This window comes from Cryptomeria japonica, chromosome 6, assembly GCF_030272615.1.
Source record: "Cryptomeria japonica chromosome 6, Sugi_1.0, whole genome shotgun sequence".
Lineage (NCBI taxonomy): Eukaryota > Viridiplantae > Streptophyta > Pinopsida > Cupressales > Cupressaceae > Cryptomeria > Cryptomeria japonica.
In genome coordinates, this window is record NC_081410.1 from 664,963,291 (window position 1) to 664,979,345 (window position 16,055).

Here is a 16,055-nt window from a genome sequence, read left to right on the forward strand (position 1 = left end):
CGAAAATGAGTAGTTTCAAATTGTTGAAATTACAAAACAAAGAATCTCAAATTGGTAACCATGCAAGAGAGGGTTTTTTATAGTATTACCCACATGTGGAGTCATTCTAGGGCATTGGACAATCCCTAACTCCATCACTAATCAATTTAGGACAAAAGTTGTCATGATAACTTTTTGCAACTTTGCACTTTTTGCATTTTTGGCCTTCTCAACCTATGAGACCTATTCTAAGTCATCACTCATGACTTTTAAAGAATTTATAAGACTAATTTAACCCTCCCTAATTCTTATACCAATTTTTGACACTTTTAACCATCAAGATGGTCAACTACCTACCCAAACCACTACTTATGCACAAAATGCAGACCTAAGAAGAACTAACTCAATCTAGGCCTACATTTTACTCATCCCACTCACTCTTGGACCTTCCTAGAGTCCTTATTCACTACTTGAATTGGCTAGGGTTAGTACAAGCCAAAATTGAGAAAAACTAATAGCCTAAGTCCTAGGTGCTCCTGCACCATTCTCCCAAGCAAAAGAAAATCATGTCACCTCTTTAGGAATAAGATTCTGATCAATTCCTAGCTTCTTAAACTCTGTCTCAAGAACCCATGTAGATTTAACATCATTCATACCCTTCCATTTGATTAGGGGCTCCCAATAGGTTTGATGCCTTATCTTCTTGGCGATCCTTGAACTCAACACCTTCTCGGCCTTTGGATTTGGTTTGGCTAGTATTTGAAGGTTGTTCACATCATTTGATACCTCTGAGTGACTACAATCTGAACCTTGAATTGGTCCCTTGTAGGAAACTAAGTCTGCTATGTTGAAAACCGGTGACAATCCTATGTCACTAGGTAGGTCCACCTTGTATTCATTTTCTCCATACTCAGCTAGAATGGCACATGGACCCAACCTACTCATTTGAAACTTGTTAGGCACTGCTTGTTGTAGCCTTACTTTGTTTAGGTGCACCATGACAAGATCTACTTGAAACTGGAGGTTCTACCTTCTTTCATCAACTTTATGTTTGATTTTTCTTGTGTTCTCCATCAATGCTTTCTTGACTAATTCATCTACCTCCTTCATTGATTGAGAAAAGTCTTATGCATATCCACTTCTTGCTGCTGCACTACCTAAGTCTCTCAACTCCAAAATGCCTCTTGGGTGCACACCATAGACCACTTCAAAAGGGCTCTTGCCATTAGTCCTATTCTTGGTGTCATTGAATGCATATTCAGCTTGTAAAAGTACTTGATCCCTGTTAGGTCTCGGAGACAACTGAGAAGGGGGGGGTGAATCAGTTGTCAAATAAATTTACACCAAACACAATTTAACCAACTTAATGCTTAATACTGGTAAACCAGCTAAGTATGCCGGTAGAGAGTTATAACAGTTAATTGCTATACCGATAAAGTTTAGTGCATGAAACATAAACACAAAGTCATCCACAACACATAACACCAATATTTGTACATGGAAACCCTGTAAGGGGAAAAAACATGGTGGGAAAACTTACCCACAATTAGATGATACTATTGCAGATAGTAAGTGTACATAAATGGGGTCTGCACATGCAGAAAGGCCAACAACCTAGAGCTCACTGCTCAATCACAAAATGGGAGTCACACTGACTATAGTTGGATGGTTAAATCCAATAAGAATGTACTGCACAAAATAGCATCTCCATATGCTAGATTCAGTACCGGTGTAATGCTGATATGCTTCCACAAAAACCCTCCTTCAATCTTCAGATGATGTCTGCATGTATAGCTCTACTTAATCTCGCATATACCTTCACACAATCCTTTTTCGCATTCCACATTTGATCTTACAAATAAGATCTTACATTTATACCATAACCTAAGACCAATTTTAGTAGGTCGGCTCTACAAGATATTACAATAAAAACATTTTACAAACAATATAATATGCGATGCAATAACCAATTGAACGTGTCGGCTTAATACATTTACAACAATAATTAATCATCTCTATAGCATGCCATTTTGATCTGGAAAAGATAAACCTACCGATGTAACCCTAGACCTATTTGCCAGTAACAACAAATATGCAACTATGAATATACCAATGAACAAAACTCCAGGACAAGATGTCTAGACGATGTCTTCGATATTACCAAGTTTTTCCATGCCATTCCAAGTGTTGGTGATCATTATATATTGCCCGTGTACCATATACCAATAATTGAGCAATACTTACTTGCTTGCCAGTGAATGCTGCTGGATCTCCAAAGTGCTAGTGTTTTAGTAGGTGTTGACATCAATGACAAAACCATACCAAAATACCAACAATCTCCCCCTTTGGCATTGATGGAAACACAAGATAGAAAAACCATCAAAGTGCCAAGTACCAAAAACCAACAATCTCCAAAAAGATTATAACTAGAAAGTAATAATCTCTCCTAAACAATAAACAACAATCTCTCCCCCTGGGAGCAACATGTGTTTTCTAAACCAATCTCTCCAAAAGATAATGTATTTTTCCATAGATATCTCTCCCCCTTTGACATCAAATGCCAAAGTTACAATAAAACCAAGTTCATATACAAAATACCAACCAATTCAATATACCAACTACTCCCCTTGAGAAGTAGCTTCCTCATCAAAGACCGGAATAAAGATTTCTCTGTTAATTTTGCCAGTTGATGACAATCATCAATTGTCTAAGTCTCTACTGGTGGTGGTATGAATCCAAGCTGATCTTTGAGACATTCAAAAGTTTTCTTAGGTAAGTTTTAATGAAAATATCTACAATCTGCTCTTTAGTATTCACATAAACCAGTTTTATCTCCTTTGCTTCAACTTTTTCCCTTAGAAAATTCAGTTTGATAGAAACATGTTTGGTTTTAGAATGTAATACCGGATTCTTAGATATATCAATTGCTATAGTGTTATCACAATAGATAGTAATAGGTTCCTTGCATTTTACCTTTATGTCTTTCAACATTTGCTTAAGCCATAGTACCTGTGTATAGTTAGTTGTTGCTACAATATATTCTGATTCTGCTGTTGATAAAGACGTACAACTTTGTTTCTTACTCAACCAAGAAACTAGTCTATTTCCAATAAATAATGCTCCCCTGGTGGTGCTTTTTCTATCATCCACATCTCCTGCCCAATTTGCATCTGTGTATGCACATAATTCAAAGTTTTCATCTCTAGGATACCATAATCCAAGATTTATAGTGCCTTGTAAGTACCAAAAAATCCTTTTTACTGCCGATTCATGATTTTCTCTAGGATTACTTTGAAATATTGAAACAATACATACTACATTCATAATATCAGGCCTGGTTTGTGTCAAATATATTAAACCTCCTATCATAGATTTGTATCTAGTTGGATTAAAAGGTGTAGATTCATCCCTTTGTGATAATTTGTCATTTGTTGTCATAGGTGTGCTTACTGGTTTAGAGTTCTCCATCCCAAATTTCTTTAGTAACTCTTTCAAGTATTTGGATTGACTCAAGAATATACCTTTATCAGTCTATGAAATCTGCAATCCTAAAAAGAATTTTATTTTTCCAATCATAGAAATTTCAAATTCTTGCTGCATTTTAATAGAAAATTCCTTACATAATCCATCTTCTCCTTGAAAGATTATATCATCAACAAATACTTCTATAATCAAGATGTCATCATTAGTTACTTTATAATATAAATTGTTGCCTACATTTCCTTTAGTAAAACCAATCTTTAAAAGATACTTATCCAATCTTGCATACCAAGCTCTTGGAGCTTGTTTTAGTCCATACAGAGCTTTTCTTAACCTGCAAACCATATCATTGTCATCTGTCAAAGAAAATCCATCACGTTGTTCAATTTATACTTCCTCTTCAAGATCTCCATTAAAAAATGCACATTTAATATCCATTTGATAAACTTTGTAGTTCTTGTGTGCTGCAAAAGCCAAAAATAATCTGACTGCCTTAATTCTAGCTACCGGTGAAAAGGTTTCATTGTAATCAACTCCTTCTTTCTGAGAATATCCCTTACACACTAGCCTTGCTTTATTTCTGACAACCTTACCATCTTCATTAAGTTTGTTTCTAAATACCCATTTGGTTCCAATTACATTTTTATCTTTAGGCCGGGGAACTAATGTCCAAGTGTTTATTTTCTCAATTTGTTCTAATTCTTCTTCCGTAGCTTTAATCCAAAATTTGTCTTCACATGCCTCATTAACAGATGATGGTTCAATTTGAGAAATAAGACATACCTCTTCATTTGCCAATCTTCCTCTTGTCATAACTCCTTTATACTTGCTTCCAATTATCTGATCTTCAGAATGATTTAGTCTTACATACCGGGGTGTCTTAGTTTGTTGTTGTTCCTCAATTACTGTGGAATCCTCAGATGATACCGGAGTAACTGGATCTTCATTCTGTACCAGTGGATTTAGAGTAGGTTCATTTGTCAAAATTTCTGTTGCCGGTTCAGAGTCTATATACCTTGAAGTTCCTCTAAATTGTTCATCAATCTTTACATTTCTACTCTCAACAATTTTCTGCAATCTCTTGTTAAAACATTTATATGCTTTGCTCTTAGATGAATAACCAAGAAATATTCCTTCATCACTTCTAGGATCAAATTTTCCAATATACTCATCTCTTTTGATATAACATTTGATTCCAAAAATTTTGAAATACTTAAGAGTAGGAGTATTACCAAACCATAGTTCATGAGGGGTCTTACCAGTTTCACCTTTGATGTGAACTTTGTTAAATGTATAGACCACTGTGCTGACAACTTCTCTCCAATACACATGTGGTAGGTTTGCTTCTGATAACATACTTCTTGTTGCATCCAAGATAGTTCTATTTTTCCTTTCAGCAACTCCATTCTGCTGTGGTGTCCGAGGTGCTGATAGCTGTCTTATGATTCCATTCACTTCACAGAATGTATTAAATTCCTTAGATGTAAATTCATCTCCTTGATCTGATCTTAAACATTTGATTTTCTTACCAGTTCATTTTCAACCAATGCTTTGAACAGTTTGAACTTTCCAAGTGCTTTTGATTTTTCTCTGAGAAAAGTAACCCAACACATTCTAGAATAGTCATCAATGATTAGCATGAAATATCTATCACCTTGTAAGCTTTTAGTTCTAGCTGGACCACATAAATCAGTGTGAATCAAATCAAGAGCATTATTGGATTTTTCTGGAATACTTTTGAAAGTAGCTCTAACTTGTTTTCCAAATTGACATTCCTTACATACTGTATTCTGAGGTTTGACAATTTTAGGTAAACCTCTAACTGCCTTAGTAGTATTGATCTTTACCATGCAATCAAAGTTTACATGACAGAGTCTCTTATGCCATAACCAACTTTCATCTATATGTGCAATTAAGCATGTCTTTTTATTGTTATTTAAGTGAAAGATATTACCTTTAGTCTGATTACCGGTTACAATTTCCAAACCAGTTCTGTTCATGATTTTGCATTTTCCATTCTTAAATTGTAACTGAAATCCTTTCTCAACTAATTGACCAACACTCAAAAGATTATGCTTTAATCCTTCAACATTGTAGACATTGTTAGTGTTATGCTTACCATCAAGAGATATTGTACCCTTACCTTTGATTGAACAAGCTTTGTCATCTCCAAATCTCACTAAGCCTCCATTGTATTCTTGAAAGTTCAAGAATTTACCTTTGTCTCCTGTCATATGATGTGAGCATACTAAATCAATGATCCATTCATCTTTTACTTCAACTTTAGCTGCTAGGGCCTGTACTACTGGTTGAGCAGTAGGTGCCGGTTGATCTTCTATTATAGCAACAAAAACCCATCCATTGTCTGCCGGATCCTCATCATAATCATCAGTCACACCTTCATCAACAATATAACAAGATTTATCTTTATTCTTCTTAAATCTGCATCTCTGATATTCAAGGTTAGGCTTGTATGTTCTTCTAGCTTCTTCTCTTAGTCTAGCATGTCTATCATGGCATCCTGAAGCCATATGACCAATTTTATTGCAGTTAAAACATTTAAAGGGTGCTTTACCTTCATACTTACTTCCAACTAGACCTTTAGGCATTTTCCTTGCAAATAGTGCTTCAAGTTCTTCATTTTATTTCCTACTTTCTTCAAGTTCTCTTGCATAAAAGGCTTTCTAATCAGATTTGTCAAATGATGGAGCAGATGATGTTGATGCTTTAAAGGCCAAATTTGTCTTTATAGTAGTAGCAGGACCAAATTCTTCAATTTCAAAAGCTAAAAGTTTCCCAATCAATGTATCCCTAGTAATTGATGTATTAGGCATTGCTCTTAACTCATTTATAGCAGTGACTTTCATTTTATATGCTTGTGGCAATCCTCTTAAAACTTTTAAAACAATTTCATCCTCACTTGAGGTTCCTCCACAACATTTAATACCCAAAACAATTTCATTTACTCTTTCCATAAAAGCAGAAATCCTTTCATCTTCTTCTATTTTTAGATGTTCATACCTGACTTGGAAGCTTTCAAGTTTTGCAATCTTGACTGTGGAGTCTCATTCATTCAGTGTTTCCAAATGATCCCAAATAGCTTTAGCAGTAGACCTATCTGATAGTCCCATGATTTGTTGATCTGATAATGCACTCAAAAGTGCTTCTCTTGCTTTCCAATCATTTTCCTCATCTTTTGTCAAGTTACCTGGACTGAGCTGACCTGGTACAACAGCAGTATAACCATTCTTTGTAACTTCCCAGATGTCTTTTCCAATGCAATTTATATGTGTCTCTATTCTAATCTTCCATATGTCGTAGTTGGTTCCATCAAGTTTAGGATTGTCCTTCCTAAAATAATTAATAGACATTGGATCTCCTCAAGTTGGTAAACTTCTGCAAAAGAGGAGTAAGCTCTGATACCAATTGTTAGGTCCTAGAGACAATTGAGAGGGGGGTGGGGTGAATTAGTTGTCAAATAAATTTACACCAAAAACAATTTAACGAACTTAATGCTTAATACTGGTAAACCAGTTAAGTATGCCGGTAGACAGTTATAACAGTTAATTGCTATACCGGTAAGGATTAGTGCATGAAACATAAACACAAAGTCATCCACAACACATAACACCAATATTTGTACGTGGAAACCCTGTAAGGGAAAAAACCATGGTGGGAGACCTTACCCACAATCAGATGATACTACTGCAGATAGTAAGTGTACATAAATGGGGTCTGCACATGTAGAAAGGCCAACAACCTAGAGTTCACTACTCAATCACAAAATGGGAGTCACACTAATTATAGTTGGATGGTTAAATCCAATAAGAATGTACTGCACAAAATAGCATCTCCATATGCTGGATTCAGTACCGGTGTAATGTTGATATGCTTCCACAAAAACCCTCCTTCAATCTTCAGATGATGTCTGCATGTATAGCTCTACTTAATCTCGCATATACCTTCACACAATCCTTTTTCACATTCTACTTTTGATCTTACAAATAAGATCTTATATTTATACCATAACCTAAGACCAATTTTTGTAGGTCGACTCTACAAGATATTACAATAAAAACATTTTACAAACAATATAATATCCAATGCAATAACCGATTGAACATGTCGGCTTAATGCATTCACAACAATAATTAATCATCTCTATAGCATGCCATGTTGATCTGGAAAAGATAAACCTGCTGGTGTAACCCTAGACCTATTTGCCGGTAACAACAAATATGCAACTATGAATATACCAATGAACAAAACTCTAGGATAAGATATCCAGATGATGTCTTCAACATTACCAAGTGTTTTCCATGCCATTCCAAGTGCTGGTGATCATTATATCTCACCGGTGTACCATATACCAGTAACTATGCAATAGTTACTTGCTTGCCGGTGAATGCTGCTAGATCTCCAAAGTGCTAGTGTTTTAGTAAGTGTTGACATCAATGATAAAACCATACCAAAATACCAACAATCCCATGTTTTACCATATTCTTTGGTAAGGCACCATAATAAGCTCCCTAAGCTCCTATTTACCACTTCAGTCTACCCATCTATTTGTGGATGGTAGGCTGATCCAAAAGAGAGGTTGGTGCCAAGCTTTTGCCAAAGTGTCTTCCAAAAATGACTCATGAAATTTGAGTCCCTATCTGAAATAATGCTCATAGGTAAACCATGTATCCTTACTACTTCCTTAAGGTACAAATGAGCTATTTGGCATGCATCATGAGTAGTTTTGAAAGGTACAAAGTGGGCCATCTTACTAAATCTGTCCACAATGACATAAATGCTGTCAAATCCCTACTTTGTCCTTGGTAAACCTACTACAAATTCCATACTAATGCACTCCCAAGGTCTATTTGGTATGGGAAGAGGTTGGTATAACTCGTCATTTGAAAAAGTACCTTTGGCCTTTTGGCAAACTATGCAAGTCTCACATACTTTTTCACATCTTGATTCATCCTTGGCCAATAGTAGCACCTTTGAACCAACTCTTGAGTTTTATTGACTCCAAAATGTCCACTAAGGCTGCCATTATGCTTCTCTTGAATGAGGTTTTCTCTCATTGAGCCTCTAGGCACACAAAGATGCCCACCTCTAAACAATAGTCCATTTTGCAAAGTAAAATCAGAATACTCACTATGGAAGTGATTTTGATACTCCTTACACACCTTGTAGGCATTTGAGAAGTCTTCATCCTCCGGGTATAAGTCTCTAAAACTGTCAACTCCTATGCTTCTCAATTGGATTTCTTGGACTGTGAAAAGTCTCCTACTTAATGCATCAGCAACCTACTTTAAATGCCCTTTCTTGTTCTTAATGGTGAATGTGTAGGCTTGCATGTACTCCACCCATTTCATGTGGTTATGACTGAGTTTGTCTTGTGAGTTTAAAAAACTCAATGCTTGGTTGTTCATATAGACTACAAATTCCTTAGGAAGGAGATAGTGTCTCCACTTCCTCAAAGCCTGCACTCAAGCATATAACTCTAGATCATAAGAGGAGTATTTCCTCTTGGCATCACTTAGCTTCTCACTATGGAAAGCTACCGGTCTTTCTTCTTGGCTTAGGACAACATCTACTGCAACATTGCTTGCATCACATTCTACTATGAAAAGTTTCTCAAAACTAGGCAACACTAGCATTGATTGAGTAGCTATCTTCTCCTTCAAGGTTTCAAAACCTTTGTTTGCTTGTTCACCCCATTGAAAATTTTCCTTTATTCTACCTCTAATGGTGTCTAACATTGGTGCACATATAGCACTGAATTGCCTAATGAACTTCTTGTAGTACTAAGCTAGTCCATGGAAGCTTCTCACCTTTTTTGTTGACTTAGGAGTAGGCCAATTTACTATGGCTTCAACCTTGCTGGGATCCATCTTGAGGTTTCCTTGAGACAACACAAACCCAAGGTAAACCAACTCCTACTTAACAAATTCACACTTATCCAAGTTCATGGTTAGCTTTTCATCATACAATCTTTGTAGTACATCTTGCAAATGATTAATATGATCTACCCTATCCTCACTAAAAATGAGAATATCATCTAGATATACCACCACAAATTTACCTATGTAGTCCTTCATCACCTCATTCATGAGTCTCATGAAGGTTTTTGGAGCATTGGATAAGCCAAATGTCATTACAAGCCACTCATAAAGACCCTCTATTGTCTTAAAGGCAGTTTTCCATTCATCACCCTCCTTAATCCTAATTTGGTGATATCCACTTTTAAGGTCAATCTTGGTAAAGTACTTGGCTTCCCCTAAACAATCCATTAGGTCTTCTATTATAGGAATTGGAAACCTATATCTAATGGTGATCCTATTTATAGCTCTAGAATAAGTACACAATCTCCAAGTACCACCTTTCTTTGGGGCTAACACGGTAGGGACAACACAAGGGCTAATGATTTTCCTAATTAGGACTTGGTGTAAGAGCTCTTGGATTTGCTTGGCAATCTCAACATTTTGTTGGGGAGTCATTTTATAAGCTGCCTTGTTAGGTAAGGATACTCTAGGAATGAATTCTATTTGATGGCTTATGGTTCTTTTAAGAGGTAAGGTGGCTGGCTGTCCATCACTCACTATGCCTTTGAAATTCTTCAACAAGTCTTGAACCTTTATTGGCAAATCTGGCTGCTCTTTCTTGTCTTCCTCCTTAGGCTTCATTACTAGTGCCTTGAGTCATGTCTTCTTTTCAGTTTTTGTTCCACCTTAAGGGAAAGTTGTTCCACCTTAAGGGAAAGTTGATAGGTTTGATGGACTATTTTTGGGCTCATTAGACTGATTTCTTCTTGGATGTTCCACCGTAGACCATTTAGGTACCTAGCAATCTTGAGACTCTCTTCTTCTACTGCATGAGATCTAAGGCTAAGTTTGTGAAACTCCTCTGTATAACTACTAACATCAAGGTCCTTTTGTCTTAAGTTTTGCCTCTTCCTATGAATTTGAACTTCATAGTCATCAGGGAGATAGACTTCTTTGATTTTGACTAACATCCCTTTCCAAGAAGAGATGAGTACTTTGCCCATTTTCTTCCTCTCATCTTGCACAAATTTCCACCATGTGAGAGCAGATCCTCTCATCCTTGACTTGGATACCTTGAATCTTTGGGCTTCAGTTATGCCTTCACATTCAAAATGGTTCTCCATGCCTTCTGCCCATTCTAGGACCACTTCTGCCTCCATCTTACTAGTGAACAATGACTATCCTTCTATTGATTTGCCACTTAAGGCCTTCAATGCCTTCAAGAAAGGTTTTTGTTCTAGGACAGGGTCAGGTTTAGGTACTTTGTCAATCTCTGACACTTATTTACCCTTCCCTTCTACTCCTTCAACCTTTACCAACACTTCATCTGCCTTGGTTTCAACCTCACCAAGCTTACTCTCCAATTCTAGTAACTTCTCCTTCAGGAGTCTATTTTCTTACTCCCGATCATCCACTTTCTTTGCCAACTTTGTATTGGTCACCATCTTGTTGTCTCCTACATATTCCACTGAGGACACCTACTCACCTAGCCCAAATCTTATAGGCTCTGATACCAATTTGATGGGGTTCACCTAGTTTGCTAACACTTCACCTAGTTGGTGTTGCTCAATTCCACCAAATATCTAGGCCTAGTTGCACTCTAGACCTCCAAGTCCTTCTCAATCTCTTCTAGGGCTTTCTTCTTATTCATTTGAAGGTGTTTTCTTCAAGTGTTTTAGCTAGGAACCCTATCAATTCACAATGCTTCCCATGTGCTCATTATGACTGTCTTGGCTTCAACTTGTCAAATTGACCTCCTACTATTGTGAGTTGATGCAGAGGTGTGGAGGTGGCTTCTAACATGTTTTGACTATCTTTTGGGTCCATTTGAGGTTTTCAACCATTTCCCTTCTTACTGCTTTCACCATTTTGCCTAGAAAAGGTTTACAAGGAATTAGCTCTATTAGGCCTCCTAAAACTAGTTTTCTAGGGCTTGAGAGAAAATGGTCCAAAAGACCCCATAGAAAGTTTGGATTTTCTTCAAAGACTTACCTAACCTCAAGTTATTTTTGTGGTTTTGGTTCCTTATCCCACCGTACAATTCCCTAACCCAAAAATGAGGGTTTTGAAGGGATTCTAGGCCTTCTAACCGGAAATGACTGGTCAAGTTGGTGTTTGGGAATCAAATGGCCTTATCAAGGATTCTCCTTGCATAGGAAAATATGTATGGACAACTTTGACCCCTCCAAAAGGTTAATTTGTGATCTTGCATTGACCCCTGCACTTTGCACTCCAAATTCACCAAGTCTCCTCTAGCCGGGTTGCTCCTGGACTCGCCTAGAACAAGGTGACAATCATATTAAATGTCATCTCCAACACTTGTCCTTGCATATGTACACTATACAAGTGGTTTCCCTCCATGTCCCAATAGGCCGTGATGGTAGCACAGATGGAATTGATGGGGCAACCATGTTATATAAAACTGCTATATACAAGCCAAAACTGGCTATTTGCAAACAAAACCAAGTGAAAACTAATATAACTTATCTACAAAGCTTGAAATGAAAAAAAATGCTCTGAAACAATCCAAAGATACTGAATCCATTACTGGATCAATGGATTCAATCCATTTGTATTCACAAAATGAGCAAATAAAGTCAAAATGATGTCAAACAGTCCAAAAATGAGTAGTTTCAAATTGTTGAACTTACAAAAAAAAGATTATCACCTTGGTAACCATGCAAGAGAGGATTTTTATAGTATTCCCCATGTGTGGAGTCATTCTAGGGCATTAGACAATCCCTAACTCCATCGCTAATCAATTTAGGACAAAAGTTGTCATGACAACTTTTTGCAACTTTGCACTTTTTGCATTTTTGGCCTTCTCAACCTATGAGACCTATTCTAAGTCATCATTCATGACTTTTAAAGAATTTTTAAGACTAATTTAACCCTCCCTAATGCTTATACTGATTTTTGACACTTTTAACCATCAAGATGGTCAACTACCTACTCAAACCACTACTTATGCACAAAATGCAGACCTAAGAAGAACTAACTCAATCTAGGCCTACATTTTACTCATCTCACTCAATATTGGACCCTCCTAGAGTCCTTATTAACTACCTTACTTGGCTAGGGTTAGTACAAGCCAAAATTGAGAAAAACTAATAGCCTAAGTCCTAGGTGCTCCTGCACTATCAATATTCTATAAACTATGGAAAGTCAACTGCAACTTCGTCAACAATCCATATTTAGAAGATTGATTTGACATCGCTGTTTTATCCAATACCGAATTTAGTGTTGTAAATGGTTGGATGAATTCCAAAAATCTTTGGGGAGTTGTGTCCTTATGAAGCAAGTCTAAATCAGACTTCATTTTTATCTCCATTCTTTTTTTGTAAGCTTCTTTTCCAATGAATTTATTTGATGGGTCAATGGTCTTAGGCAAACCAAGTTTAATCAAATTATTTTTCTTTTCTTGCAACTTCAATATCTTTTTGCCACATTTTTCCATAACATCTGATGTTTCCCTTAGTTTCTTGCATTTTTGAATGATAGATAATGTCTTAATTGTGGCATCAATGTGGTTCTTAATTCCCTTGGATGCCAAGTAGCTGTCACTGGTACTGTAGACTACTTGCAGAATTTATTTTGCCATTTCCTCTTTTGAATATACATGTATGCTCTTCTCAAAGCACCCTCTGATTTTCATATAAATTACTCTCAAACTTTCATTCAATTCAAACCATTCACACAACTTGTCACTCCTTTGCATTATTTGCTGCCAAATGTTTTCTCATATACACTTCATTGTATTTTTCATATTATCTTTCAATCTATCCTCCAAAGTTTTTATTTTATCATTTGCATTGTGTAGGTCTTCTTTCAATTGTGCACATTTCTTTCTTTCTTCTGCTACTTCCTCTTGCAATTTTTTTTCTTTTTCCTTCCCATGATCCAATAGGTCTTGTATTTTTCTTATTTCGGCAGCAACAGACTCATAACTTTTGTATAATTTTTGAAAATAGGCTCTTTCCTCATCAATTTTTTTACTGCTTTTAGCCAGTTTTTCTCTCAGGTCCTTCAATTTTGCATCCATCTTGTTCTGCTCTGCAATTTCTATTGCAGAGCCTGAATTTTTTTATCCTTTTCTGTAAATCATTGCACTTGTTATCTGCTGCTTTCCTCCTTGATTTTTTTGTTTGCTAGGTCTTCCTGTAACTTTTCTATTTGTTTCTCTAGTTTATTTTTTTCTCTCTCCACCTTTAGCAGTGAAGTGTAGACCACTTTGTTAGTCATTTTTGACACACTAATTTTGTCCACATTATGTACTTTGGAAAAATCCATTTGGAGGGTGCTAACTTGAAATTCAGAGGGATCTATCTGTCTGTGTGGTGGATTTTTATCTTTAGTTGGGGTCAGAAGCATAACAACCATGAACTCCATCATATCTTTTTGTGGGTCATATGTTGGAAATACCCCGTTCCTTGCAGGATGTTCATCTAAAAGTTTAGTCAGGGCACCCCTATGAAAAGCTTTCTTTTTTTCTTTATTTGCTTTTGTTGTGTGTTCATATTTTTTATAGTAATCATGAAATTGAAAACTTGGGCTTGCTGAAGCAATTGAATGTTTGAAAGGTGACATAGGAATAATAGAGGCTCTAGTTCCACTTATGCCTGTGGTTTTAACTAATGGTTGACTAGGATTACCAACAACAATTTTTGATCCTGTCCCACTCCCACTGACAATTTCATGTGTAGTTTTGATAATCTTTTGAGGTGTGTGATCTAAAGTTGCAAATGATTATTTTGTAGTGTCAGTGACACTTGATATAGGATTCTCAATAGTATGAGTATCTACCATTAGTGGCCTCTTGGGAGAGATATTTTGTTGTAGCCCTTGTCCAACACCAAGAAAACTAGAATCGGTAGTAGTACCCATGCCAACCCCACCAATCACAATGGCACTTGATTGAAAAATAATAGGAATACTATCCCCAGATTCCCCACCTATGGCAGTGGCACTTGATTCACCACCAATGGGAATACCATGATGTGGTGGTGGTTGTGGATTTGAACTTGAAACAAATGTAGTTGGACCTTGAGGGTAATGAGTAGTACCTATCCGTGATGAATCTTAAGAATGAAGTCCAATGAATGGTTTAACAAGAGCTTTTGATTTTAAATCTGATGGAAGTTATACCTAAAGTGGATACCAAATGCCCTCTCCTTTGGGACCTAGGCCACCACCTTCAAAACCCATTTTTTCCACAATGCTTGCCCCTTTGCTATATTTTTCTTTCATGGACTCATTGACTCCACCTAATATTTTAGGGACTATAGTAGTTGTTGGAGTGGGCTCAACCTCATACTCATCATCATCTTCACTCCTGTCATATGCTGTTGTGGGATTCTCCATATTCCACAATTTGCTAAACTCTTCATCCTCATCAATGGTCTCAAATTATGCACTGGTCTTCGGTTCACCAAGATTCTTCCTCATTGTCCAAAACTCATTTATTTTGGTTTGAGTCCAAAAACTATCTTTACATTCTTGCAGAATTGATTTGGGAATAGATTTGTTAGATGGATTAGCAGATTTTTGGTAGATATTGTAGGTGTAGCATCGAAATTAGGAATCATCACAAGATAAGTAGATCAATCAAAACACAAGACATGATAACTTAATCATGAGAGCACTCATTGCAAATGAACCTAATTCTAAGCACACTCAATAGAGATATGAAAACAAAGCATTCAAAGATGAAAAATTATGCAAACCAGATATAGAATTGAATACTCCTTCCATGCGGCTCCATTGTTGTTCTTTCCTCTTCAATGGGTTTGTGGATCTCACCTACAAGTGCTCACACAATTGAAAGAAAGATTGATGAAAAACTCAAGAGTACTAGAAGCGTAAGTTCGGTAGTTTGATAGAAAATTCGGATTCAAGAATCAAGGATCAAGGATCAAGCGATTAAGGGATCAAGGGATTTGATTGAAGAAAATCATCCAATTTATAGAGAAATTGGAGAAAAAGATCAAATTAGCATGAAATAGATTCGAATAGAAATTCAAATCAATAATAGCAAAGTTATGACATGTTGCTATGAAAAGGGGCTTATGACAATTTTATGACAGATTTTATGACAAATTGCTATGTCAAGACAAATTCTATGACAAATTGCTATGTCAAGAACTTATTCTATGACAAATTGCTATGTCAAGAGTATGACGCATGAAGCACACAAATAGGGAGAACTAGAGACAAGATAATTAGGTGGAAATTGCAATTAGGAAATTAGAAAATAGGTGGAATTAGGAATTAGAATTTAGAAATTAGGAAATTAATGAAAATTAGAAAAATTAGAAATGAGGAAAATAGGAACTTAGTGAATTAATTAATAATTTCTCATTTATCAATTAATTCACAAAGAGGGAATGAAAAATTAGGAAAATTAGATAAATTAATTAATAATTTTTCATTTATTAATTAATTCATAATAAGAGGAATAATTGATGAAAGATTAGGAAATTAGGTGAATCAATTAATAATTTTCATTTACCAATTAATTCACAAAAAGAGGAATAAGAATAATGATGAAAGATTTAGGAA